Below are 27,243 nucleotides of genomic sequence, written 5' to 3' on the forward strand. Positions count from 1 at the left end.
TACCGTTGACTTCTGACAACCTTATGTTAAAATATTTGAAGTGAAAACTTTGGTTACATGATTTTTCTCTTAGCAACGCCAACAGTTGAAAACTCACCACAGGAAATTATTTTCCAATGAATAGCCAATCTACGAAGGTGACACATTTCATGAGCCTTTTAGCACGACCCTATGGACAGAACAAAGCGTTGACAAAATATTTTGCAAAGCATTTAGATCACGACGTAGCCATCATGTGGATTTGCTGTCATCTACCTGCACAATTGAGTGGCTTTAAAGAAACAAAGTCGCCACCCGTGTAGCTGACGGTAGATAGAGCCGAATTTCAGAGGGACATTGGCTTTACTTACTGATTTTAACCGAAACATATGTTCTTGGAGTTTTAATCTATTGAATTAATATTTTGTCCTCGTGAATATGAACACTCCATTGCAGGCGTGCAATCGCGCAGTGATGAGCGCAGTGAGTTGAATAGCGTAAGGCTAGTGGTTCTTTTCCTGGTCGAGGGGAATTTCTTCTGTTTTCAATAACCGTGAACCACTGGGTGAGCTCCTTGAGATAAATACGGCCACTATAGTCAGAATTTCTTATGCAAAGGACGCATGTTGAAGAATAAAACTTTCGTATGCTCTATAAATTGCCCTGTATTATTATTTTTTTCAGGTCAGATGTCGCAACCGAAAGCAATTTAAATTAGTGCTTTCACAAAGTTGTAAATCTTGCTTTTACTTAATAATTACCTACTTTATTTTACAAAAAGCTCCGGATTGAAATATAACCATAAGGTTTTGCAATTGTGACATAATGAATTTCCAAATATTTGACATGGACATTTCTAACTCATATGTGCGTCCTTTAACATACTATGTGTACAACGAAAATAATTGCATAGTACCAGAAATTCTTGATAATTTAACCGTTGTTTGATTAGGAGACACTCTTTAAATTTTTCCGAGACAGTTATAAGAGATCAAATATCGCTTCAAGACAAGACATAATTTTAATTTTATTCTAAACGATGTTGTATACTGTAAGCTTTCCAGTAATCATGTTTTTATGATTTTTTGAATTTGTCACAAATCTTAATAGGCCCTCCTCATGAAAAAATGATAAGAGTGAAATTTTTCCGACTATCGTAAGTGTAAGGAAGTCTATTCAGAACTAGGAAGCAGTTCATCTATGATAACCGTAAAGTTACTCGTGGTAAGGTAGACCGAGGCTATTTCGAACAAATTCTCAAATATCCTAGTTGCAAATATCAAGAGCGTAGGCAGATGCTGCAGTTTAGGATAGTCGCTGTAGTGACACATCAGAGTGTCCAGGCCGAATTTATCAAAGTTATTAGCGTTAATAAGGGCGGAGCCATCCTCATAATAAGATATAATAGGTGCTGAAGTCAGTTTCCAGGTAACATTAAAATTATGAATTAAGAAAATAAGGTTTTATATTTAAACTTTTGAGTATAAATATTCCAAAACTTTATTGATAAGTCCAAATTAGTAAAAAATAGAATATGATAAGAGCTTATCTAATTAACTGTAAAATAATTTGAGCACGTTCCGCGAGGTTAATTTGATCAATGAATGATTATTTCATGGCTCTGCCCGACATAATTTAACATCTCGACGTATTCTTCTCATTTGGCAGATAGTTTGGAACTATAAAAGTTGGCATGAAGATCACAAATTCAAGGAAGACAGATACTGTGAAACGTTATGAATGTGAATTTATGCATAATGTACCAGAACTTATCAGTTAGAATGAGGTCCCCTTGGCGCTTTTCGTTAAGAGCAGGCTGATGTCGACGCCGGGTCTCTCACCACCCTTCCTTACCCCTACTTCCCTCACGGCGCACCTGACGGATGGCTGACCTAAGCTGTCAGTCGCCTCCTCCAAATACCATACCAGGTAAGATGAGCTTTGCTAATTTAAAGTGCTGCACTCGGTTAGTTGCGAGAGAAATTACGAATTTACTAGCCTGCAAAAAATGTTTCGAAAGGGGTTGAAATGGACCCGCGGCTGAGGAGTTTACTCTATGGGTCGTAAGTCATTCTCGCACCAACCCACGCGATCGACAGCGCGAGCAACCACTCCGAAACAATGGCGCCTTTTTTGAGTTGCGCGCGCGCGAGCTGGGAGCATCCGAGTGCGAGACAGCTCCGAGGCAACCACAAAAGAAGTCGAGTGAAAAAAGAAAGTAAGGGAAGAGAGGGGGAACACAATGAGAAGACGGTGACTTCAGGGGTCGGGACATAAAATTGCCGTTAAGGTCGCCGCCTTTCTCAACGTCGTCTAATACGAATTCACTCAGCGCCGCCGCCGCCGCGAGGCAAAGGTCGTCTGCGGGGATTGTATTTGTACAGTCGGGCGGTTCCAGTGGGGAGCCCTGTGGGACGCGGGGGCCGAGTAGGTATGTCCTCTCTCTCTGTGAGGGGAGGGGGGTGTACCTTCGTGCGGTTGAGGAGGCAGTGAAGGGGGCGGGAGGGGTTGGGGGGGAGTGTAAAAGAAATGCTAATTCATGCGCGGGAAGACGAGTAACAATTGAAGGTGCGCTTGCGAACGGCATGGACATATAAGATGGGGATGGAAACAGTTACGCGACTTCGCATAATGATGCGTAATGCGCCGAGGGAAAGAGGACGGATGAGAGACATCCTGACGTCGCGGTTTTATATTTACTCAGAAGGGAAAAGAGAGACGGAACATCTCACGCATTGCCGCTATATTTCCCTCTCAGATCCGGGTTCTAACTTGAGGAAAATGCATTCCTGCGAATTACGCGTGCTTTTCCGAAATTGAGGGCTCGCTGGTGGATTAGTGAGATTAAGGATTAGTTGAGGTTGGTTAGCTAACACCCTTCTCGGTGAACAGTTGTACCCATCATATGTATCACATGACTGTTTGTCTGTCAGTTGCACCCATCATATGCATCACGTGACTGATGTATCATGTGACATGTATGTTTGGGAAATTTGATCATCGATGAGCTCCGAAGGAAAAATTAAGCGTTTATCAAAACGATACATTAAAATATTTTTCACGTTGATATGCGTCATTGAGTTATGGTCCTTAAGAAATGATTGCAAAATTTTTGGCCAACGTTTCGACTTATTTTACAATAAATATGTTTGCAAACAAATCATTTTTATTGGAATAAGGCTCTCATGAAGGTATAAAAATATAACGAAACTTTGGCCAAACGTTTTGCATTTAATTCTTTAATACCTCGACTCCATAGCGCTAATCAACGTTAAAAATTGATGTCAGTAGAAAGAAAAAAATTTAAAATATTTTTAACCTTACCCACTAATAAAAGGTCTTTGAGATTCCCTCAAACCATTTTCTTGGCGCTCAAACTTTAAAACTTCTTTGGCAATTATCCACTATTTCGTTAATTGTATGCAAGCTACGTGACACAATACCACATTACCATTGATGCTAGAGGTATGCTGGGATCAAAGTAGTGACGGCACCCGCCCCCTAATAATCCGTACCCAAAGTTCGTGAGTTCCATAGCCTCATCTATTCTCGAGAAAAGTAATAGCTAAGCTGGATTAGATTTCCTTAAGTTTGGTTTATATAGTGCTTATCTCATAAAATAAATTATATATAGTATATTAATATACATAATGTATATTGCGGGGGTATATTGTGGACTTCAAGAATTTATAATATACCAATTTGTGCTCTTTTTTGAGCATTTAAAGAAGGGGGACATTGCATCCCACCTCCCTCTGATTCGCGGTTTTCCGTTTCAAACTCTTCATCGAGTTTATTTACGAAGTGCGCGGTTTCACCACTGCGACGGTTGGAATCCGAACATCTCCAGAATCGAACAATATGTAACTACGTCACACATGTTCAATAACTCCAAGTTTCCTCAGTTCATTTGAAAAGCATTAACAATTATTTTTACTTGTTTGGAATTTGGATGCATTTCATTTCATTCATCTTGATATATATTTTTTGCAATATATATTCGGTGATAGGAGTGACACAGTATACGAGCTTTGAGTAATACTAAAAGTAATACTCAATGATTATATGCACAGAACGAACTTGAACCATACATTGAAGATAAAATTAATGCACAGCCTTTACTAACAATGAAACTATCGTAGGCTAATATCCGTGGTATTAGAAAGCAGAAACAAAGTACTCTTCCAAAAATAATTTAATCCTTCAACGGCTTGGCGTCATTATCAAACAAAGAGCCCTGTTTATTATTAAATTTTTAATTGCAAATAAAATTATTTTTGGAACAAACTTTGATTTTACTTTGTACCACCACGAATGTTATTTCGTTCCACTGAGTAACGTCTAAATAAGTTGATTTTATTCTCCTAAGCTAAGCCCTTCTTTGCGGATTAGTTCCGGCAATTTTTAACCCAACTCTGGTTTAAATTCACCGATGAACATTTTGAGTAGTACGTTGTGGGCGATTTCTAAATCTGATGACTTGATTTATTGTTCACAGATTTTCCAGAGGAAGAGAACATGGAGTCAGGCATGCCAGTATAGAATGAGGGAGGGCGGGTGGATAATTATGGAGAGTGAATAATGCATCGATTGTAGAGTTAGGGGGTGGGGGAGGAATCTGGCGACAGGTGGCGCTCGCGGTGGGAGGGAGACACTCGGAGATGCACGCTCCGAGACACGCCGCCCTCCGACTCACACACACGCACACACACATACGCAACTCCGTCCGCTCGTGCAGCTCTCGATTCCACCAGGGGTCGTTTTTCGGGTTCGCGACTTTGCGCTGCGCCGTGGTGGCACTCATCTACACCCACGACGTACCCTGCAAGCCACCACCAATAATACCTCGGACAAATGGAAACTGAAATGAAGGGCTGGTGCAATAACAATAGCTATGATAAAAACGCTTGTTGTCGTGGACCTTTACTCTCCTAAAGACTTTACAGAAATAAAAATGAAGCTTTCTTCAACAATTAGAAAACTGTAAGAATTAATAATGCATGCCGAGGACCTTCAACAAACACATTGAATAAAAAAAAATAAATAGTCACTTCCATATTGCAGTAACGAATTGCATACAATATACATAGAAATGAAACAAGAAATAGTGTTTATCTGGAGCAGAATGGAATCTGAGAGAAATTTAATGGAGAAAGTTCACAAAATAGAAAATAAAAAGTTACAGAACCGTTATACATAGTAGCATACACTATAGACACCATGTATGTTTATGATTTACAGGAATTCAAGGTTTAAATTCATATAGAAGGAATAATATACACAATACGTAATATTGATAGCAGAGCATTACACAAGAAATAAATTTAGGATACCATCACCTTATGAACTATGCTTGGGAAGACTATTCGTTTTTCAAAAATGTGTAGCAGAATAATTTAATTTTGAAACTAGTCACAAATTGACATAATTTAATATCTTCCGAGAGTGCATTTCAATGCATAGTAATGTAGGACTTACAATACATTTCAGTTTTGCGTTGGGGGATCTGCTTGTCAATACGCTAGAAAGCGTGTAAAGCGACATATAAAAGTAAGAGAATTGAAAAAAATTATACTTACGACACCTTGATTAGAAAGTTTTAATTGCGGAGACCCTGGAAAATTTCGTCTTTCTTAAACATTAGTGCAGCAATAGTCGCAAATCTTAGGAGTAAACTAAGTCACGTTTGAAGTAAAACTTTGTCGAAGTATCTTTAACCACTACCAAATAATCTACACTCAGATTATCAGGAACAAATAGATACTTTAAAACTGAAATGACGATTTCAAGATAATAGTCATTAATGAGAGTATCCATGATGAGAGTATGGTATGATCGAACATTAGATGATACGATCAACACTCCAGAGGAAACAATAGGAGTAGACCCTATTGACTTGAAAGAACTAGAATGTGCTCTGAAGAAGACAAAAAATAGGAAAGCTGCTGGCATAGATGGAATTGAATCAGAGCTGATAAAATATGGAGGTACATCCCTACAAATAAGAATCCTCCATCTATACAACATGTGTTGGAAAAAGCTTGAAATCCCAAAGGATTGGAATGTGGCGAAGGTTGTTTCATTGTTTAAAAAAGGAAAAAGAAATAATCCAGAGAATTACAGAGGTATAAGCCTACTAAATACTGCATACAAAATTTACAGTAGAATAATAAATACTAGACTACAAGCTATCTCTGATACCATTTTATTAGAAGAACAGGCTGGATTTAGGAAAGGAAGATTTTGCATCGACGATGGTTTTACTTTAAAACAAATAATTCAAAAACGAAGAGAGTTCAATCTGGAAACGCATCTGGCATTCATAGATTTTGAAAAAGCATTCGATCGTGTAAATAGAGAAACGTTATGGTCAGTTATGCAGAAAAGAGGGTTTCCTAGACATCTGATAAAAGCTTCCCAGAGTCTATACAGAGACACCAGAATTGTAATTGACACAGGGAAACAGATCACCCAAGAAATTATCATTAACCGAGGAGTTAGACAGGGTTGCAGCCTATCCCCAACCTTGTTTAATCTATACATAGATGACGTTCTAAGAATGTGGAAAGAGAATAATGTATCACCAGGCATAGAAATAGGACCATCTCAATACTTAAATACGATGCTGTTTGCTGACGATCAGGTTATAATACAAGATAAAGAGGACAAACTCCAGATGGCAGTACACAGACTACACGAGTTGAGCAAGCTATACAACCTGAGAATTACAAAAAACAAAACAAAGACTATGGCATTTTTAGGAAGCAACCCGATAAGAACAAAAATTGTCATTGAGGATCAAGTCCTGGAGCAAGTGTCGCACTTCCAGTACTTAGGATGCGACATAACATATGACGAGGAAAAAGATATTATGAATAAGGTTAACACTTTCCAGAGAATATGTGGCAATATCAGAAGAACTCTGAAGAACAAAACAAGAAAAGAAACACAAATAAAATTTTACAAAGTGATGGCAGTCCCTACTGTACTCTACGGATCAGAATGTTGGGTAACAAAAAAGAAGGAATTAAGGCAGATAGAATCGTCTGAAATGAAATTTTTAAGATCAGTTAAAGGTTGCACAATATTGGATAAAATAAGAAACACTCAAATAAGAGATGAACTGGGTGTCCAAGCGGTCACTGAAAAATTAAAAGAATACAAACATAGATGGAAAGAACATTTACTTCGAATGCCAAATGAAAGAATTCCAAAGCAAGCAATGGAATATCAACCATTTGGCTAGAGAAGTATAGGAAGACCAAGGAAAAGATGGTGATGTGGAGCCGGAACAGGCTTAGTAGCCTAATCCTAGAAGGAAGAAGAAGAAAAAAAAATGAGAGTATCCTTCTTGTAGATGAATAAAGCTATGAACTACTCATGAGTACAAATAATCGTTAGAGTCAGTGAAAACAGCTAAAAATCGCCGTTAAAATCCAGCGTCGGTATAAGTAGATTCAACGAGAAATCACGAGTAAAAACTAGTTGTTACTTAGTACTCGATGTTGAAATGTACCTACCACAATCACTTGGATTCGATAGGAATCCGAAAGCAATCGCTCGTCCTTATAGTTTGAGTGCGAGAACAGTAGGGAATAGGGTGGTTTCCTATTATTTTTTTATTGCCTAAATCGAAAGATTATTACTCCTGGAGTAGGTATTTCAAGGTTTTAAAATTTTAAATGACGATATCTATTTTGCGCGATCAAATGAAAAGTGAAAATTTTCAAGCGCGCAATAACGCGGCGGCTAAGTATGAATGCTGGGAAAACTCCGTGTGACGTAGTTCTGGTTCCCGCTGCCGCAAGTGAGGTGACCTTGGGGCGAGGCTTTGACCTCTGATACGACCCAGGGTGCTAGCAGGTAGCAGAGTACGCTGCTAGCTGGTAGCGCTTGGCTTAAATAAGGATTATTAATACCTTATAAAACGAAGAAAACTTTCCGACCTTAGCCAGTTTTAATATGTGATTATTAAGACATGTTTCCCTGAGCTCTGTGCCTCATGCATGCATTGGTAATCTCAGACGATGTATAACTCCTATCTTCTCCTATAGAAACTAGGTTCCTGTGACGTCATGTGGAGTGGGTTCGCATGGGCGCCAATCTGGCCTTTTTCAAATGAGGATAAAATTGACCATTGACATTCGTCCAAACTGGGATTTATAAAACCAAATAATTTGTATATTATGAATACACTAATGGCGGGTAATGAATCGCAATCAATGCCTTTCGTTTTCTTTGATGAAGGAAACTACCCTATTGTTCAATGCGAGGTCCGTGCGCCTCGGTCTCTTCGATGGAAATCAAATCTACAGCTTCGAGGTACCGTGCAAGCCACTACCAGGGTGCCGTGGGCCGTGGTGTGGCTCGGGTTGATTCCACATCAGGAATGCAGCACTCATCCTATCCTTAATCAGACACCCGCTCATTCGCCGAACCCAGGCCAACGACACGCGGTGCAAAACAACTTTTGCCGGCACATGAGCATGCAATAATGCTGAACACGGTCTTAGTATTTTCACTAAGTTTCAGGGGTGCACAAAATAGTAAAATAAAAGCCGTTGAGCTAACTTTCATTTTTACTTAGCCGTTTAAGTTGAATTTTTTTTGTCATTACATTGGTAGAAGTATTTTTTCCTCACACGTGGGCACGCATAAATACAAAATTCTTCTTTAGTTTTTTTTCATTTAATTTCAGTGGTGCTCGCAATATTAAAAGGAAAACTATTGAGCTAACCTAGACTTTGCTGCGAAATCAAAAGCAAATTTACATTGCATATTGCAAACAATGGGTCTGCTGTTGTTAGTGCATTGAATTTCGAAATTCTTGGCACAATATGGGAGCTGCATAACTTATGCATTATAGGGTTATGCCCTGCCTTATGAGTTTATCCGGGCGGATTCCTCACCCCATGCTGTGGATATTGTGCTTGCTTCGTATAGTTCCATTCGGCCAACGCCCACCCGTTGCTGACGAGAGATTAGGGTCCTTTTGATTCCTCTTCGCAGATTTAGCAGCAGAGAGATATTCAAACATCAGCCTCACTCTCTGACACGCTGGCTTTAGGCTTTCACTACATGCGTCGGCAATGTTGTCACTGCGGTAAGTAATGCGGAAAATTGCAAATTTATTTTGAGCAAACGGCGCGGCAAGAGTGTAGGAGTCTTGAAAAGCGTTGTATGAAAGGCGGAATGGTAGATCCCTATCACAGATACTGACTTTTGCAAATGACTACAGCGCTGCTTGGAACAATATAGCCACCACCCACAGCCAGCGACTGCGCGAGAAGGTATGACATCGAGTCTTCCCTCCGCCAATACCCACACTTTACATCTTCTCAGCTTTTGTACATCACCCCACAGACTGAAATCTAATTTACCTCATGTAATGGTATACAGTCAGTCGTTCAATTCAGAGTAGTTTTATGAAGCAATTTCTATCCCTCTACAAGGTAAAGGAACTAATTTTTTAGGAGAAGCGTGAGTTGCTACTCATCCGAGCTTATGAATCTGTTCGTTATTTGCACCCTAATATGGATGTTTTTCAAGGAATTGAATCTAATGCGTTAATAATTTGTTTTAAGTAAAAACTCAATCATGTTTACCATTCAATAAAAGTAACGAACATACTTAGTGATGGCATCTTCTTCATAGTCTTTGTGATACTTCTCACTCTCTTCTTTTCAACCATTCGGGAATTAGGTCTAATAAGTTAACTCTAGTAGTGCTTTACCAGAAAATGACATCATTATTTGAGTCTCAAATGGTATAACGAATTATTTTGCTATTATTATCCACAACATTCTAAAAAAAAAAACTTGAATACAATTTACAGATGCTAGCAGAAATTGCAACAGTGAATTTCGAAAATACCACTATCTATATTTTACTTATATGTAGAGCGCGGAAAAAAAGTCTCCAATTTTTCAAAAAAAGTCGCCTAAAAAGTCGTCAATATTTTAAAAAAAAGTCTCTTTAAAAGTCTGAGTTATTTCCATGAGAAAGTCGCTAAATTTAACTTAATTGATGGAGAAAAGAGGGTAGAGATGCGGATTCCTGGGTTTACGTGTTATTTTATGGACTTTTAAGACAGGAGATCACCATAATTTACAAAAACTTTTTTTTTAATTCTGAATAACAGTTTCTTTGATGATCAGCAAATGTTTAAGAATATAGTTGACCCCTGTAGTTGTTTTAGCTGATCAATATCTATCTTTATTTTGCGATAGGGAAATTAAAGTCAAATTATAGGTTGTGGATAACAGATTTTATTTATTAATTGCATGATATAAAATAAAGGAAAAAAAGTACTTTGAGTTGTATTGCCAAAAAATCATTTAATGAAGTAGTGACAGATAAGGTATTTTGTTATGTTTTCCATGGCAAATGTTGTGCGATGTTCGGTCAAAATAAGTTTATACGTCGAAAACAATCGCTCAACTTCACATGTTGCAATAGGAGCATATCGCAGCGTCGCCATTTCACTTAAGGTGAGTTTTTGTAAAACATTAGATGTCTGCCCCTGGACCTCTCCGTTGAGAATCTGAGCGATATCAGTCATTAACTTGAAGCCTTCCAAAACATTTCACAATTTGCCATAAACACTTACGGCTTGTTCACCCTTTACACATTCAAGTTTCTTCTTCACATCCATTATTGTCGACACCGAATCACTGAGGCTCAAGATGGAAGATTCAAGATATTTGATTTCTTTCTACCAATAACCCAAAGGATGCTGAAATACATATCATTTCCAGTGGGAGTGTGCCATCTTCTAAGAGTTCTCTAGCATTTTCTATAAATTCTGCATCGTCTTCAGGGTCAATATTCTGTATAACCTGAAGTAAAAAATTAAAATACAGTTTTCCTCTCTAAAATGCAGTTGTAGTTATTTTTAATTGAGCAAAATTGCAGGAATTCTATTTCATATAATGAAATTGATTCACCAGTCACAATCATAGCTACAAATAATTACTTACATTCTTAATTTTCTCGAAGTGCTGTGCATTGAACACGCAAGCTTTCAGCCATGTTCCAATTCTTGCGAGGAATGGATCCGGAGGCAATGGCAGATCACAGCAAAATATTTAGCATATTTCCACGCACGATGGTGCTTTCAAAAATAACTACGAAAATATTAAATATTTTTTTATATATTTAGAATATATAGAATTGTGTTCATACAATGTGTATACATTCACCAGTCCTTGTTGAGCCTTCATTTTTCCTCTTCGACCGAGTGCCAAGAGCGCATTGTTTGTCTCTCTACAATGTAGGCTAATTTCGTGACCATCTACACTCAACGTGAGACATTCACTTCGTTGGAAATTCTAGATAACCTTTCACATATTTGTATAATTTTTCCACTAATCTCCTGCAAAAAAGCAGAGTGCTAACATACAGTGTAACGCTGTCCCATTTTCAGCAGACCACCCGGGTTCAAATAAGTTGGTTCATTATGTCCCTCTGTGAAGTCTTTGGACACCCTTAGCAAAAAAAGGGTGAGGTGGCCCAAGGAAAGAAACAATATGTGAATTTAACATGCAATTGAATAAGTACGTGGTGAGCTCTACCCTCACATATCCATGCCACCTTCGAGTTGAAGCACTGCATGGGTTTACTTCATGAACGGTGGAGTAATCGAAAGAATTCATTGCAGTTTCCAGAGCTATTAATAAAATTCCGCATTAGCAATTGTTAGTAGCTTACATTTTACGGTAAATATCTGCTCCGTGTAGTATGAACCGCATAAAAAACAAGATTTGTCCGACACAAAGTTGAACAAGTGTGGTCACAAGAGCCAAATAGTTAGGTATTTTCAATATAAAAATCCCAGAAAAGTCTCTTTTAATCGAAGAAGTCCCGCCACAGCAAAAAAGTCCCAAAAAGTCTCTAAGAAAGTAATTGAAAATGGTTTTATTTAATGAGATTGGTGAAGATTTGTATTTAAAACCACAAAAGTCCCACTTTTACAAAAAGTCGAAAGACTTTTTTTCCGCGCTCTACTTATATGTGTCAAAAGAATCTGGTATATTTCATTATTTCGTCAATGGTCAGAAATTAGCAGTAATTGTTCTAAGGAAGAGCGATAAAACCAACACATATTTTTAGAGGATCAATATTTCTTGACCTTTTTTATTCAAATTTGTTGATTTTATTGAAGATAGGTCAACGTTGGCAAAGGGATTGATTAATATTTATAGATTTCGAATATCCCTTACATGAGCAGTAAATATACTATTTATATTAAATTTTATTTTTTCACGAAATTGCATGGCTTCATTTTTTTCTTTTACATGTCCTACGGAGATAGGTGATATCCTCTTACAAAGCAGCAAGTTATTTATTAAAGCATGCTGTACTTTTTATCAATTTGGAGATATTAGTGTGGCGTTCAGACTCACTGTCGGCCGCTGCCGTTAGCATTCGCAAGAATGTTTTTGCATTGAATTCCATGTTCATTCAGATAGTAAGTGGGGTGAAAAGCAGAGTATTTCATTCGAAAGAGAAATGAGAAAGGGATAATAGAATTGGTGAAAGAGAGGGTGGAAGGAAATTGTGGGCAGATGATTAAAACCGAAAGAGAAAGGGACGGAGGCGCCTTGAGGGAGAGACGCCTCTCGTTTGGGGAGCAGAATGAAGGAGTTGGTCGTCTTTCCACTTCGTTCCACCCACTTGCCCCACCCCCTCTCCACTATTCTTCCCTCTCCGTCCATTGTTGAGGGCTGAAAGGAGAGGAGGCAAAGGATATCGATATTCGAACATCTGAGAAAAACATTTTTAAAAACAATGTTCCCTCTCTTTCACTCATTTCACCGTGCATTCAAGAGAAAGGGAGGGGAGAGATAGTATTATTATTTTTTGGGGTGTAATTGTGCATTCAGAGGATAGCGGATCCGTAGGGGGGTTAGGGGGACGTCTGGATTCGTGGCTGCACGTGCACCAGACGAGAATGTGCACCCTCAAGATAACGAGGTGCACAGCGCGAGGGTGGGGGGGAAGAAGGTTTTCCTGCGCCCATCGCTGCTCGTTTGTTCTGGCAGCCTCTTCGGGTCTTCTTTCTTTCTCAAGCGTCGAGTTGGGGTTGTAAAAGGACTCATTTCTTTACTTTGTCTGATAGTTATGCCTCTTTATCTCGGTTTTTTTAATTATAATTTATGGCTTATTATTCTAACACTGTTTGGCTACTTTAGGGATTTATAGTAATGTAAGAATAGAGGGTTAATATATGGCAGGCAATCAGACTTATTCGAATGATTCATGATTAGCCTTAGTTTTCATATCAATTGATTGTTTGAGGCGTAACTTTGTGAAAGCGATTCATTATGAAAAATGAAAAAGAAGAAACTTTGTGCTTTCACATGAAATATTTATTCACACATTTACACGACCATGTTTTCCAACGTAAGACGTCATCACCTGTGTACATATGTGTGAATAAACATTTGTACAAACAATAAACAAAAAGTTTCTTCCTTTTAATTTCTCATATCATTTATTTTTTCATGTAAAGGTTATTCCTCACTTAATTTTATTTATTTCTGGAATGACTTTGGTTTCCCTTCATTACGTTTTCCCTTGCTTCTAACTTAGTGAAAGATGAGCTCTACACTCATTTATCCAAACAGACGAAACCTCGAAGGGAAAAGCAAAGCGGTTCTGAGTTCACTGAGTGAATTGGATAGAGTCGAGCCTCTGGCAAAATGGCAATTCAACCCCGGGTGACGATATTTCTCCAAAATTGACTCGCCCATCCCCGTAACCGATGTCTCTACAGGGGCCACCACGTTTTAAATTGACTGTGACTGCAGCTGGGCGAATGAAGACATTAGTGAACTCGTTAAATTTCCTGCAGGCCTTTTTTCTTTTCCATATTTAAATTAGTGATAATGGTCATGTACAGTTGATACATATATACCTTAACAATAAAAATAAATATGAATTATTATTCTTGCTATCGATTTTCGTTTCCCACGTGATTTACGTTTAATTTTGAAAAAAAAAATTCATAAAAATGCTGAAATTTTAGTGTTTTCGGCGTACTGCCTCCTTGACGACGGTCAATATAGTTTGTGTAGTTTGACATCTCTTTCTTAGTCTATTCACAAAATAATTCCTTCTTTATAGTCATAAAAAATATCATCTGTCATTATTTATTCACCAATTTAGTGCGCGAAAACTTTCTTCACTTAATTACGCTATTATCGTTATTAACCGTTTATTGTTTATGCCAAGACAGCCATTTTATGTTGTTTAGCATGGCAACAGCATTTACTGCTAATTTCGCGAGAACTTTATTGTCTTTGATTATTTACAATGCCAACGAGAATACTACTTAACTTGGCTTGCGAATTGAAACAAATGCACGACGAGCTACCATACGTACTAGCCTTATTGATGACCAGCGTGAGGCAGATGGTAGTAATATTCGAATTGGTACGGCAAAATTGGTCTCTAGAGTGACTGAAAATGAAGCGGATAAGTTTAGAATGCAATGAGTTCGTACACATCGAACACAACAACATTGAGCATGACACAATGAAATTGAGCGATTCCGCAACAGCGACCCAGGAACGAATATCATTCAACTACGATCCGGAAGTAGATGATGGTGCCGACAAACTTTTTTCGATTTTGCAAGGCACTAAAATAAATCGGTGAATCCACTGGATTATTTTGTGCTGGGTGATAAGTAAAATAGCTACAATTGGTGCCACCACTAGATTCATTACGCTCATTAGATCCAGGAATTGAACAATCCCTGGCCAATATTAAAAAATATAAAAATTGTTTTCAAATAAATTGTTCAGAACAATTTCATGCCCTCTCACAAGGTATTACACCATAATAGTATATGATAAAATTCAACTAAGTATTCATCATCAATCTTACTAATTTATTTTATGCGCAATTCAGATGCGGAAGTTGATAGGCGTCGAGCTCACAATCCAACGGTGAAGCGAACTATATCCCAAGAACTGCAAACGCTTCTTCGTGAGAACAACGGTTTGAAGCAAAACATAAGGAAGTTGTATTTAATGCACACATTTAATAGTGCTAATAGGCTATGGTACTGACTGGTGCGTACTTATTTGTTGACATAATTATCTATAACACAATGATAAGAATATTCTTGACGTGGTTGAGAAACAAATCGGTTTAGCCGTTTTCGAGTTTTTTGGTGACGAACGATCAGCAATTGATTTTTGTATATATTGATAGATAAACGAAGGTGATGTGAAGTTCACCGGGTCATCTAGTATTATGCATAAAAGACCATAAGCCGCATGTGCATAAAGAGAATTTCCTCGCATAGAAAAAAAATCGGTGAAAAGCATGAAAGACATTGTGAATAGGAGGGTTTTGTAACAGAAAAGTAGAAAACATGTTATGAAAAAAGTTCCATAGGCGAGACTCAATCCTAGAATCTTGTTATGGGAGTAGAGAAAAGTAGCTACAGGACCATGGAATAAGTGAAGTTCTGAAGGGAATTCATATCCAAATGCAATGAAACCTACCGATCCTCGCGCCACTAGTGAAATAAGTTTGAGTGTGAATTTATGCTCGGGGACTGGTTTCATATTAAGATTACTATTGCTGCCTAGTGAAGCTGTCTTGTAGTATTGTAAACTCTATGCCTTATGGAAGTGGACTCTATGGAGGAGGCCCAATTCCATCTTATAGAAGGCAGATTTCTGTTCGGTCGCATTTTAATTTAATCAAGAATGCTCGCGGAGGAGTGATGCGTGCAACGTGATCCACCTTTTCCCAATATTTTACAGAATGGTTTTTGCAAATGCGAGGAATAGCGGTGCTTCCACTGCACAAGCGCTCAACAATCGCCCACCGAATCAAATCCTCTCATCTAGGAGCCTAAAAATACGAGTCCGCTCAGCTGGCAGTTTGTGGAGCATAAACGCTCACCTCCTATTCTCCAAGCTTCGAAGGCGAGCGTTTAAGCTCCGGCTTCTGCCAGCTGAGCACATTCGTATTGTTGGGCTCCTAGATGAGTGGATTTGATTCGGTGGGCGATTATTGAGCGTTTTCAAGTGGAGGTATCGATCGCATTGAATAATTATGAAATTGATAAATCACATCATCACGAGTGAAAATTTCCGTTCAAACCCCTTATTAATTCTCGTTTCTCCGCGGCAATCGGATCACTTGGTCCGTCAGCGACGCGAGTGGCGACTTTTGTAAACCCATTTAAATGCGTCGTGGGTGACAACACATTTAGAGGCCGACTTGAAGACCGTCTTTTGTAGTATTCGCGGCCCTATGATTTCACTTCAATATTTGCACATACTCCCCCGTTCACCCGTGCTTCGAGCGGCAGCCAAGCTACTTCCTACTTCCCTTCCCTGCTCCTCGAGCTTCTTGCAAGACCTTCCATCCATTGCCGTATGAGGGATGAATAAGAGGAATGCACCGCTGCGAAGGAACGAAATTGTCCCGAGTCACGCGAGGCGCTGCCAAAGGCGGTGTTTCATTTTCTGCGCATTTTAATGGGGCAAGTTCGTTTTCACCCGGACTCTGTGGGTGTTGAAAAATCATTTATTCGAACGTAACGCAACACTGCATGCATATTTGACGCCCTAACCTACCTGTCGTCCTCCGTAGGAGCTGTGGAGGAAGTTATAAAATCATGACGGTGGAGGCATTTATGGCGGTTTTAATTTTTTAAGATGATACCGCCCAAGAGTGTAAAGTATCCTGTTTTTAACTGCTAGGCAAGCGATCAATTAAAACGTTAACTTTAGAAAACGATTACGTTTCTGTTCTGCTGAGAAAACCTTCTTGAAGAAGTTCACTGAAGGTAAAGTATGTTTTCAATTTATAAAATTATCTTGTTTTTAACTTCTAAGCAGGCGATCAATTATAACTTCACTTTAGAAATTGATATCGTGTATCTTTAGCTGCGTTAAAATTCTAGATGCAGCTTAATGTATATCCATAAAATTTCGAGAAATATTCTTTGCTCGCGAGGAATGAGATAACGGGCACCTAGTCACAAATTACTTGATGATTAGGCAATCATTTTCAATTTTTACAAATCTACCTTTTCTTACGACCAATTTCATAATTACTCCTCTGATTTACATACGTTTAATTCACATCGTTTCATAAATTTTTATTACCTTTTCGCGGCTCTTGAATCTTACTAGACTTCTTTACGAATGCTTGTTAGAATTCGCGAACCCGTAATAGTGATGAATTAATTAGGAGCAGGAGATGATGAAGCAGCAGCAGAACAATTGTTTTCTGATTACACTTATTTTAACGGAGTTCATCCGAATACCAACGTATTCGAAGGAAATAGTTTATTTTACTTCTTTATCAGTTGTTGTACCAATATCAACGTGCTATGGAATATAAGTCTCCTTATGATATACGTATAGAAACATACAGGTAGGAGTCGGTACTTCTAATTCCCTTCTGATAATGAGAATTATGTTGGTACTCAGCCCAAGAGAGGTTTTTGGAGTGATAACCACAGAACGGGTACTAACTTCTTAGATTTTTTAACTAGCTACTTTCTCACTCCTCTGCAGATTGAAATTAATGAAGATAATAAACTTATTTTATTATCGGAGGGAAGGATTTATTCCCATAAAACTCAAATTCACGTTCACTTTTTCGATTTTAATGTGAAAAGTATTTTCGCATGCAGTAAATTCTTTTGGGGCATAGCAGCCCAAGAATAGTATTTTTTTATTCATATGAGAATCCATGGACTCCAAAATATCCCACTACATAACATAGTCATTATTTACGCGGTTGTTAAGAGTTTTATTTTCTGAAGAATTAACGCTTTCTCGGCGAATTTTAGTGATTTATTTGCCTTGAGGAAGGGTAGCTGGTCGCTTCACAAACCGTCGGCAGCATTAAATTCACAGACCCGGAGAAGAGCCCGAAAACAGTTTATCTCCTTCAAGTTCTTGCTCTTGTCTTTCGGCGTGCATTTTTTATGTCTCTCAGCCTATTCAAAATCTAGATATGCATTTATGATATGAATACATGTACTATCTGGTATTTTTAATGACTTTATGATGATTGATTGATGATTGATTTTTAACATGAAAATAATAATTAATTTAATTTTCGTTAAGGATTTCAAATTAGATATTATTTTTCTGTTTATTTTCATAGTTATTGTACAAAACTTTCTATGCATATATATCAAGATTTCTCATTTGAAAGGTAAATATGCTTACCATTATCACAATTAATTTGACACTTGAAACAATGAATGGAATATTTCCACTTTACTTAAGTGTTGATTGCTATTTTTTCTGTCTCTTTCTCCCCTAGCCCACAGCCCGATCCTTCAATTCGTATGTGCCATCATCATTTCGGTGTATCTGTTCATCGGTGAATGCTATCATTCTATTTTAGTGCTAAATAATTTTTAAATTGTAGGTCCAACCTTATAGATCTGATTATTCATCTCTTCCTCCTATGAAAATACTGCGTGAATTTTCCTTTCCTAACGTAAAATGAAATAATTGTGTATTTACTTTGATACTTGCACGGTGGTGAAATTCACATTAATTGTCATTGGAAAATAATCCCCCGAACCGGGAATCGAGCCACGGACCTTTGGCTCTCCGTGCCACTACAACCATGAGTTTATGCCTCTTTCAGATTACGATTTTCCGAGCGATCGTCCAAACGATAGCAGGCAGAACTAGCCGTGTGAATGCATGTCCTGACAATAATTTACGTAGTTCCGAACTTGCCACTTTACGACGGTTTGGCGCTGGGAGACCGGAAGAGGAAGCGACGAGAGAAAGACGAAAAGTTCGTAAAGCTCCCTTCGCTCAGTTTTTTTCGTGAATTTGTCGAAGCAAGGAAGAATATGTGCGGAAGAAAAATTATTCGCTAAACACACGTTGGACACAATAATATCTTGACCCTGCATGCCTCAACAGCTTTGCTAACCGTCAATTTCTCGTTCACTTTAGATGTCAGCGCTAGAGGGCAGCACAGATATTAACCATCGTTGTGTGAATGCACGAAAGTTGCAACGATTGCTGGAACAATCGTAATCTGAACGAGGCATTACGTTCCTGAATCCGTAAGCTAAAGGTCATTAGTTCTATTACCGGGCTAGGGGAATTTTTTCCGTGGAGTTTGTTTCGAATGGCGTAATTGACGATTTTTTTTAAATTTATTAATACTTTATTGATATGAGATGCAGATTAAACGTTCAATGCTTGCTATAAGTTTAAATAATTTCCCCTTCCTTGCACGTTATAATCGTATGAGAATGTGAAGCTCCTTTTTTAGTAAAGACACCGCCAATTCCTGCTGATTTCTTGGATAAATCCTTATGACTGGAATGTATACTTTTAAATTTATCGGGTGCATAAAACCGTGCACCTTTTTTTGCTGCCGTTAAGATGTTGGAGAGCACAAAAAATCCTATTCGGTGGAAATAATTGAAAGTGAATCATAAATTACCCCATCCATGACATGGTTGTGTGTGACCGTTTGTTGTTGATTGTTAAAATTCTCGATGTTATAGCCTCATTGTGCTGTTTTCGGGGGTAGTAAAGATAAATTTGTAAAAATATTTAAAAAAATATGTTTTGATATGAGTCTGGAAAAATAAGCTGTAACATTTAAGGGGATTAGATGCTAATGGGGTAAGTGCGCATATTCCTCTGAAAAATACTAAAGAAATTTTATTATCGGAATTTGTAATGCATCAATTCTGCACTGTGCACTTGGCGTGATTATCATGCTCCTTTTCCATTCAAATTCCATGGTTCTCCTGTATTCTTCTGATGGAAAGAAATAACAGCGTCTATCAAGTACAATACTCATATATTGATTACATGCATGGGGTTCATCTCGATTAACGCCATCAGGATTAGAATAGGTAGGTGTATGTTACATGTTTAGTAAGAATTATCAGGAAGCAGGAACATGCTAATGATAACATGGTGAAAACTGTGCTGTCCTATCATAACTAGTGAAAGCAAATAAATGTTCTTCATGATCTTTGAACTCCTGTGAAAGTAATCTTCTATTATTTGCATGTAATAGTATTTGTAGATGGCGACCGACGACTTTGGCTCTTATTCCCATGTATACAGAGCGGAGACTTTCCTTTATGCTTTTGAATTAATATTCCGGCTACTTCCTTAAGGGCTTTATTTTTGCATTACCTTCATTTCCCCGAAAGTCATTAAATCCGTGGATTTTGAGTCGGACAGATTCGCAGCTGCTTGTGCAATTTTGTCATGCTTTTTATCGCATTTTTTGGCGATTCAATGAGGGAAAATAATTAGTAAAAAATATGAATGCTGACTTTTCGTGGGAGGCCAATGCATTCAGTGAGGATTATTAGCTTTTGATCTTTTCATATCCGAATTTGTCATCTTTTTTTTCCTTTACGTTGAACCTGTGCTTCCTTTTGTGTCTTATGCCATTTTGGTGCATCACCCCTTGCCATGCACCCCGAATTGCATTTCGGGAACAATGAGGACGTAGTGCCCGCGGTACGCAATTCTCCCTTCATTTGTCATAATGCATCCCCCGCCCCTCCCCCGTATGGCACGCCCTTCGCCACGCCCCTCTCGGAGAAGACAGCTGTATGTGTCGCCGTCCGCCACGCCCGACTCGCGTGCCATCTCGCGGCTGACGGCGTCATCAACACCCCTGCACCGCGCGCTCGAGAGTTAAAAGGAATGTGAAAAAAACTGGAATAACATCCAATTGAAAGTTTCAAAAAGAAAAAAATTACGACGGGCTAGGGCTTTCGTCTTGTTCATGCGCCATCTTTGGCGCCGGCGGTGATTATCCTCGCTCGCGAAACGAAAATTAAAACAAAAAGTGCACGATGTTTCCATAGTTCACGTTTAATTTTTTTTTTTTGCGTTTCCCTTGCCACTGCTGTCTCCACCCACCTCGCTTCGAGGGTCGTCCCAAATATCTTTCCACGCCTCCCACGTCATTCAGCTTTTGTGCTCGTCATAAACAGAAAAAATAAAGGAGGAAACCTTTTGTGTGCACCATGATTTCATTCCTCTACATTATTATTATTATTATTATCCTTTAATTTCCTTCAGTTTTCACTGAGTTGTTTTAGTGTAAAGAGCACGGGTTCTCACCAAGGTAACTCTTTACTGTTGAATTGCGTTGAGAAATTTCCTCGTGATATGACAGGTTGAAATTATTACAGCCCTTTGCAATTTGTTGTATGTATTTGGATTGAGGTTGAGTATTTTGAAACTGTTTTGTATATGTTTTGGGATGATATCGGTAGGTGAGATGACAATTGGAGCTATATAAACCTGTTCCATATTCCATATTCTTTTTATTTCTATAGCTAATTCTTGGTACTTATTTATTTTTCCGGCTATTGTCTTTTCGATGTTATGCGACAGTGGCAAATCAGTATCAACTATGCAGCAAGTTCTATATTTTTTGTCAATCAACATAATATATAGTCTATTGTTATCTATAGTTTTATCTGTTTGGATAGACAGATCGTAGTAAATTTTAAATCAGCTGTTTTCAAGCACTGTTTCGGGGTGGTATTCATAGTATGGGGTCTTGGTATCTATTAACTTGTGTTGGTTGGCCAGTTTTTGGTGGATAATTTTTGCAACTTGATTGTGTCTACTTAAATATTCTGTTATTATTACTATTACTATTATTATTATTTAATATATTTTCATAGCATTTTTCTGGTTTTAGGCGAGGTACGGGTATCATCAAGCACTCTCGTCTTTTTACTCTGAGTTGAAAAATTTTCTGACAGTCCGACATGTATTTAAAATTGCTGCTTTTTGTATTGTAATAAACAAGTTTTTCGGCAGTCCAATAGGTTGAAGACCTTGATGGATTGAATGAGACACTACTCTTGTGGCAGAGATGATGATTGGTATTATGTGTACTTTATCTGATATCCACAATCTCTTAATTTCAGTTTAAAGTTCTTCATACTTCTCCATTTTGTTGGTGTAGGCTGTAGTGATATTATGCGAATTAGGTACGGAAATGTCTATCAAGTACGTTTCATTGTGAGTTTTATCTTGCACTCCTAGATCAGGTATATAGCTATGGACTGTATTATCGATAACAATTGATCGGTCATAATAAATCTTACAGTGATCGTTTTCAAGGATGGATTTAGGTGTTTACTTATGATAAGGAACTCCATTTTCTATATTTCAGTTAATACTAAAGAGCTAATTCTGATGTTGATGATGTTGCATATTTGATTGTGACGGTGCAGATAGTCTTTTTTGGATAAGTTAAGTGCATCCACTTGTGATGTGCTGTGTCGTCTCAGAGGCATTAACACATTTTCTGCATCCGACATCCAATAAATTTGGGTTTTTAATTATGTATTTTTCATTTATTATTTAATATTATTATTATGATTATTACCTAATGTCTTACAATAGAGGGTTCTACATTGGGTCATTTCCTTGCCACCTCTTCTCATTTGAATGGATAAACGTAAGCTAAAAAACAAAAGCGTGAACTGGCGACGCTGCCGGCCGAGCGATCCGAATTTCTCGACGAAATAAGCTATATAATTAGGGCTGTTGACCGATTTTAATATGATAAATTGTACAATATTTAGAATTCACTGGTTTTAAATTCTTTTCCTTGTACAGAGAAAATGCGCTAGACATTGTAAAAATTGGGAATAGGTGGATCATTCTTTGCTGACCGCCTAACATTTTTTCAATTCCTTAAGAAAACAACCGAAATGGCAGCTTTTTCTCGTTTTCATTGGTTGTTGATGTGCTGGGGCGTTCGTCATCTTCAACGTCTTCTCGACCGTCTCGGAAACGCTTATACCACTCGCAAATTCATGTTATACTCATCACATTCATCATACACATGTGTTAACTCAAGCAAACATTTTACACACTTTGTTACTCTATACTTGCCGATCTTTCTTTGATCCATTTCTTTCAACAAATGAAAATCGTCGAGCTCATTTCAACACGTAATTAGCGGTTTCCAAAGGCAGAGTAAACAATGAATGCGTCTGAAAATTTTATCATCCTTCAAGCGCATTCATTCTAGCAAACAAAAATAAAAATTGACTATCAGCCTCTCCAATTCCGCGAAATTAAAAAACTCCCGTTATTTTCTGAACACACCTTATATCTAGTCCACATGATTATAACTATCCGTACAATATTTAATTCTTGAAAAGAGAAAAGAACCCGTATGACAACCCCGGCAGAATTTTCTCCTCATATATTCCCTTCATGAACTTGATTGTTTTATGTTTTTTTTCTTCATATTTTTGCCTCTCCCATGCATTCTCCTACTCCCCCTCCCCCCACCTCCTGTCTTGGGGCGATCTCATTGTGAGGGGCCGCTTGCAATTGTTTCACCCCGTCACCCGCCTCCAACCAAAACGCTGGAGCTCTTCTTCAGCCAGTCAGTTTTTTTTTATTCTTATCTTTTTTTTGTAATTCCACTGCACCTCCATTCAGGCTCCCCAACACACAGACATGTTTGCAAAGCTCTCCTTGCCCTCCCCTGCCCGCCTCCTCCCCAGGGCCTCTTCCAACGCCCACCCCTGCTCAAGTGCCCGTCTCACCATCTATTATGCATCCTGTTTGCGACATTATTTTTTGATCTGCTCGCCGTTCCCTCTGTGCTGTACATGTAGGTGGGTTACCTGAGTGCGCGTCACGTGGGCGGCAGCTCTTTTCATTCCGTCAGCAAACCCTTCCTCTTTCCCTTCCACAGTGCTTGGCTTTTTTCGCCGATCCCTCCTTCACCTTTTGCGTCTTTTCACTGTTTCTCTCTCGCCTCTCCTCCATTTACCTTTCATATCAGTGTTCTTCGCCCACCCGTGAAAGGGATGCCGCCCTTCATGTCCCATTCGAGGGTTGAACTCTTCCGCCATTTGTATAATCCTCCTTTGATGTTTTTTCTTCAGATCTGACGCACTGAAAAGTATAAGAAGATGCGTGACTCCCTCTCTCTCTCGACCGTTAGTCTTTTGTTCTCTTTTCAAGGTGAGTAATTTTCAAAATTTGCAGGAAACTTCGTATACCCACCTGTTTTAATTTTGTACTGAGTATTTAAACAAATAAAATATCGTTGCACTTCTCCACAAAATCTTTTACTGCGAACAACGCGTTTTGGATCACTGAGCCATCATCTGGTACAAGACATCTAGTACCAGATGAGGGCTCAGTGAGCCGAAACGCGTTGTACGCAGTAAAAAATGTTGTGGAAAAGTGCTACAATCTTTTATTTATTTAAATGTGTTTAACTTCCACCAATTAAAGCCTAAATCTGTTGAACTTATTTGTACTGAGTATTTAAAAAAAGCTAAAAATTTACATCTTTTGGCTCAATCGCATTTATTTATCATTTTGATTCACGAAATTACTGTTCCATATGATCTAGCATTATTATATGTTCAACCCATTTTCAGGTTTGCTACAGCAATTCATGCAGGTGTAAACCTGAACATGTATTGCAACTGTGTATAGAATCGCTGCAAATTGCAAAGCAATGCAATTACCTAAAAACAATAATCTGCATCATTGACTTAGAACTTTGATTACAATCTTGACATTTTCTGGCTACATAAAGTGGATCTTTCTAAACGAATGCCTAAAATAAACCATAAAAATTTTACAACCATGAGAGCACTGGTAAAATTTTCAGATTTTCGATTCAGGCAAACGTTAGCAGCTACCGTTTCCACTTAGCCATAATTAAAAAAATATATAACTTAAGTCTGAAACTTCTCATGCATCACCAGAGGAGACTGGTTTAGATAGAAATATATTTATTATTTAATGAAATAGGCACGAACTACAGAGTTCCGCAATCTCTAAAAATGATCGGAAAATTCTCTGGTTTTGTCCGAAGTGATACCACAGCATTGACTGTGATTTCTTTGAGCAACACGAACACTGTCATGGCGGTATACATATTCATCCTTCGCTCCGTGAAGGATGTCAACAGTTTTTGTCTTCACAGCTAAAACTACGCGTGCTTTCAATTACTCGTAGTTAGTAGGAAATGGTGGAGCATAGACATGTCCTTTGACATTCAAACAGATTTAAGTTACATGATGCCAGAGTAACTGTTTTATGAACATGCTTATATTTTTAGAGACGCTTGAATACCTACTTATGCATAATAGGAGTCGTTAGGATGCCATCAGCTCACCAGTAAGAGGATAAAGAATAGGTAACTGTTATGAATTGTTAACTGCCTGAGTTCGACCTAGAATTTATTCATGTCCTTCATTGTTCGGGGAAGAAATAGTTCCTCTGCCTCTCCGTTTTGGCAAATATATCTCTATTATATCGTTTCTGTCGGGTCTTGAATGTCTGGGAATACTTGAAATATTGTCTTTAAAGAATGCTTCCTGGTTTGCTAAATTTAACGTTCAATAAATGTATATAGTAGTGATCTTCGCGAAGCCTACGAGAAAGCTACCCTAATGGCAGAAGTGCATGCATAGTCGGACCTCTAACTCAACCTCCAAACTCGCTATAGGCACCTCCAAATTGCGTTGCACGATTGTTCTGAAAGCCGCTTCGAGATTCTGTAGAGATGGAGCTCGACTCTATGTATGGAGGTTGGTTCCTCGTGAGGAGGAGACGTTGGAGGAGCACATTCGTGTGTAAATACATTGAAAATGGTGTATAACCATATCGCCACACAGTAATTTGAAGTGATGTTCATTCTCACAAACTTTTTTATATATATTTTAATTGATTAGAAGTGCTTGCGGGATAGGATAATTATATATACTTGTAGCTGAAGTATCTCTGCCACTGATGATGGCTGCGAGCCAGTTGAAACTAGTGTTGTAGACTTTTGAAAGTAAAATAAGTAGACAGTATGATATATTTGTGTATCTTTTCAATTTGTTGTTCTACGATGTCTCTCCCGAAAAATGTGACTTTATATGACGCGCAAGTGACTTTAATTACAGAAAACATTACTGTCTGTAAAAAAGCATGATACCCGAGTTTGAGGAGCTCTAGCGTCTAAACGAAGCAATCAATTTCAATGCAACAAAAATCATACGAAAGAGAATTTATTTCTACGTTGTATCATGTACTTTAAAAAATCTTTGACTGAATAGTTTTTCCTGTACTTTATTTTTTCTCTAAAAAGTACCCGTTTTTTGCGCGTAAAATCAAGTTGCCCAACTTATAGCGCTTGGCATTCCCGTAGTTGTCGTTCCTTTGACTTGAAATTATGGTATAAAAAAGCCACATTTATTATTGGCAGTTTGCCGAAAACAAATTGTTTATATCACTAAAATTAACGGAGTTGTTGTAAAAAAAGCAAACCTCTGCTAACTTCGAAACCAGTGGGTCAATTGAAAATTTATTGGTACTGCTGTCTTTCGTAGAATGTTAGTAATGCATATACGTGGATCATACTCGTTAAATGTTAGCAGTATTATCAATATCTTTTGATATTTATTTTTGTTTTGAGCTCTGGTTGTCGCCTTTTCGCCTGGTTGTCGCCTGTCTGGTTGTCCCACGACGAAGCTGCCGGTTGCGCACAGAAACATCTAGATAAATAATAAGTGATATTGGCGTTATTATGTTTATTTAATATACATTTTTCACGTATTAAATATCTTCTGGCTTCTTGGCCTCTTTATATCAAAATTTCAAGTTAAAGGAACGAAAACTACGGGAATGCCAAACGCTCAAAGTTGGGCAACTTGATTTTACGAGCAAAAAAACAGGTACTTTTTTTGAGAAAAAATAAAGTACAGGAAAAACTATTCAGTCGAAGATTTTTTAAAGTACATGATACAACGTAGAAATAAATTCTCTTTCGTATGATTTTTGTTGCACTGAAATTGATTACTTCGCTTGGACGCTAGAGCTCCTCAAACTCGGGTATCTTGCTTTTTTTTACAGACAGTAGTATCGTTGTCGAAACTTGGGCCCGTTAATAATAGAATTCTGTGGACCGTTCAAATGTTTTTCTGTCATTGTCAAACCTCTTACATGTTCCACGAAATATCGCCATAACTACCCAAAGGTTTCCATATTGCGCTCCGCACTTCTCAGTCACACTCTTACGTTTACAAGTTGGCTTTCTGGGGGTAGTGAAGTTTCCCGGGTGCATTCATTATTCTTTCACGGCATGGAGCCACCCACAGCTCCGTCGGTCTGGGCTTCGTCTCCTTTGCCTCGGAAGAGGGCGTGGCAAACAGATCTCTGAGGATACTTCGGAGGGACCCGAGTCAAAGAGTCAAGTGTGCAATAAAAGGAGGACCCA

This window comes from Ischnura elegans, chromosome 5 (genome assembly GCF_921293095.1).
Source record: "Ischnura elegans chromosome 5, ioIscEleg1.1, whole genome shotgun sequence".
NCBI classification, from domain to species: Eukaryota; Metazoa; Arthropoda; class Insecta; order Odonata; family Coenagrionidae; genus Ischnura; species Ischnura elegans.